Source organism: Pelophylax lessonae, assembly GCF_965119305.1.
Source record: "Pelophylax lessonae genome assembly, chromosome: 11".
NCBI classification, from domain to species: domain Eukaryota; kingdom Metazoa; phylum Chordata; class Amphibia; order Anura; family Ranidae; genus Pelophylax; species Pelophylax lessonae.
The window spans coordinates 215,524,492-215,528,225 of NC_138778.1; positions in this window are offsets into that span (position 1 = coordinate 215,524,492).

Sequence of the window (3,734 nt, forward strand, 5' to 3'; positions counted from 1 at the left end):
CTAGGAGGGGGGTGAATTTTTTTAGGGGGGGGGCATTTTAAATGGGATCAAAAATTTGTGCTGAGAGGGGGGTAAACATACAGGTTAGTGCTCAGTGTTTTTGTGGGGGGAATTTTGGGGGAGAGGGGCGCTACAAGAAGATTGTGGGAGAGGGGATTCGTATTGGAAGGGGGAGTCTGGGGGGCACCAGAGGGAAATGCTCTAGAAGGGTAAATTTGGGGGGGGGGGTGCTAAGAGTAGTGATTCAGGGGGATCTGTGCTTGGAGGGGGGGGGGTTTAAGTGGGGGAGGGGAAATTTGGGGGGAGGGGGTGCTAAGAGTAGTGATTCAGGGGGATTTGTGTTTGGGAGAGGGGGGTTTCAAGTGGGGGGGGGAGGCAAAACTTTTAGGGGTAGAGGATTTGTGCTAGGAGGGGGTGAATTTTTTTTTTTAAGGGGGGGCATTTTAGCTGGGATCAAAAATTTGTGCTGAGAGGGGGGGTAAGCATGCAGATTAGTACTCAGGGTTTTTGTGGGGGGAATTTTTCTGACATATAATGCTCATACATCTTGTGGGGTGGGGGGCACAGTTTGGCATTTTCGCCCTGTTCTCCAGATGACTTTTTCCCTGCACTGATTGGATGCCAGGGTGACTGGTAGTGATCGAGTTCACAGGGCTCCTTCACAACAGCAGCTAAAATTCTGACACATCTTCGTTATTTAGAAGTTTGGATGTTTCTGAATTTCCGAATTACAATAGTATCAAATTTAGACGAATCCGAAATATCGAAACTAAAATTTCAGATGAAATTCAAAAAGTTTTCGAATCTAATTCAAAAGGAGAATAAAATAAATAGAAAATTAAAGAATAGAATAGAAAGAATATCACAGAAAAGAAAATAATAGAATAGGACAGAACAGAATACAAAATAAAAGAATAGAAAAAAAAAAAAAACAGAACAGAAAATAAAAGAATAGAATAAAATAGAATACAACCATCTTCTGAAATTTGAATTTTAAATAGAACACATTTAAATTCAAATAGAATGGGGAAAAAAAAATAATAGAATTAAAAAAAAAAACAATAGAATATAATAGAATAAAAAAGAAAGAATATAATCTTCTTCTGAAATTCGAATAGAATAAATTCGGGCTTAAATACAATAGAAAAAAATAGAATAGAAAATTAAAGAATAGAATAGAATAAAATAGAAAGAATATAACCATCTTCTGAAATTTTAAATAGAATATATTTGAATTCAAATAGAATAGAAAAAAAAGAATAGAATTTAAAAAATAGAATAGAATAGAATAAAATAGAAAGAATATAATCTTCTTCTGAAATTCGAAAAGAATAAATTCGGGCTTAAAAAGAATAGAAAAAAATAAATAGAATAGAATAAAATAGAAAGAATATAACCATCTTCTGAAATTTGAATTTTAAATAGAATACATTTAAATTCAAATAGAATAGAAAAAAAAAAAGAATAGAATTTAAAAAAACAATAGAATATAATAGAATAAAATAGAAAGAATATAATCTTGTTCTGAAATTCGAAAATAATAAATTCGGGCTTAAAAAGAATAGAAAATTAAAGAATAGAATAGAATAAAATAGAAAGAATATAACCATCTTCTGAAATTTGAATTTTAAATAGAATACATTCAAATTCAAATAGAATAGAAAAAAAGAAAAGAATAGAATAAAATTAAAAAAAAAAACAATAGAATATAATAGAATAATATAGAAAGGATATAATCTTCATTTGAATTCAAATAGAATAGAAAAAAAAAGAATAGAATTGAAAAAACAATAGAATATAATAGAATAAAATAGAAAGAATATAATCTTCTTCTGAAATTCGAAAAATAATACATTTGGCCTTTAAAATAATAGAAAAAAAACTGAATAAAAAATTAAAGAATAGAATAAAATAGAAATAATATAACCATCTTCTGAGATTTGAATAAATTTGAATTTAAATAGAAAAGAAAAAAAAAAAGAATAGAATTGAAAAAAAAAAAAAAAAACACAATAGCATAGAATAAAATAGAGAGAATATAATCTTCTGAAATTCAAATAGAATAAATTGGGGCTTGAATAGAATAGAAAATTAAATAATAGAATAGAAAAAACAATTGAATAAAATGGAATAGAAAAAAATATAACCATCTTCCAAAATTCGAATTTTGAATAGAATAAATTAGATTGAGTTTAATTTGACCGAAATTCAGAAAATTCTAATCGATTCGAACTCGAATAGAAGAAACAAATCCCAAAAAGGAATTAAAGTAATTTAACTAAACAGATATATGTAAATAACAAAGCGAAAATTAATGGTTGCGTTCTGCGCGTCTAGTGCGCTTTGAAGAAAGCGGTGCTCCCTTGTTATAATGTCTCATTGCATTGTTTACTTTTATTTTTAGATGTTTTAATTTTTATGTACTACGGTGTACCCTGCCACAATAAGCTGTGCAGTATAAAAACGCAGCAACATATCCTACTTTTTTTTGGCACGCACCCTTGCTACTCCGTTTCTTTCTTTTTTCTCGAATCCGTGGTGCTGTGCGCAAAAACTTGAAAGTGAATCAGAAAAAAAAAATGTGAATACACACACATATATGGTCATATGGTTCCCTTTCGAAGAGGAAGGACCGTTCTCTGAGCCCCCTGCAGTGCAAGGCTCCCGATAGGGGCAAGGACACTCTGGTCCACCTAACCAAAAGGTCTGGCCAACCTCACCTCCTCATCATCAGCTGAAGCCGACCACCGAGTACCAGTTGAGAGCCTCTTGTGAGAAGAGACCCCCCAAGGCAGGGGATGAAGGAACATAGAGCCTCCCCTTAGACTTAAGGGTAAACCAGAAGAACCACACCCTATGCATCCAGGGAGTAAAAAATAAAACGAAGGGCCCATGTTCATTGGCCAAAAAAATATTTCCCATGAGGTAGGGGGGTCAAGAAAAAAAACACCAAAGTGAATTAAAAAAAAAATGTGAATACACACACACATATGGTCCCCTCTCGAAGAGGAAGGGCCCTTCTTTGAGCCCCGTGCAGTGCAAGGCTCCTGATAGGGGCAAGGACACTCTGGTCCACCTAACCAAAAGGTCTGGTCACCCCACCTCCTAATCATCAGCTGAAGCCGACCACCGAGTACCAGGTGAGAGCCTCTTCTGAGGAGAGACCCCCAAGGCAGGGGATGAAGGAACCTAAGGAACATAGAGCCTCCCCTTAGACTTTAGGGTAAACCAGAAGAACCACACCCTATGCATCCAGGGAGTAAAAAATAAATAAATGAAGGGCCCATGTTCATTGGCCAGGTAACAAAAATTCCCCTGGTCTTGGCCAAAAAACATAGCCATGAGGTGGGGGGAGGTCAAGAAAAAAAACACCAAAGTGAATTAAAAAACAAAAGTGAATACACACACACATATGGTCCCCTCTCGAAGAGGAAGGGCCCTTCTTTGAGCCCCGTGCAGTGCAAGGCTCCTGATAGGGGCAAGGACACTCTGGCTGGTCCACCTAACCAAAAGGTCTGGCCAACCTCACCTCCTAATCATCAGCTGAAGCCGACCACCGAGTACCAGGTGAGAGCCTCTTCTGAGGAGAGACCCCCAAGGCAGGGGATGAAGGAACCTAAGGAACATAGAGCCTCCCCTTATGGCCCGTACACACGATCCGAAAATCGGACGAAAATTAACGCTTGTGAAAGGATCGGACGATAATCGGATCGTTAGTACACAGCTTACGAGAG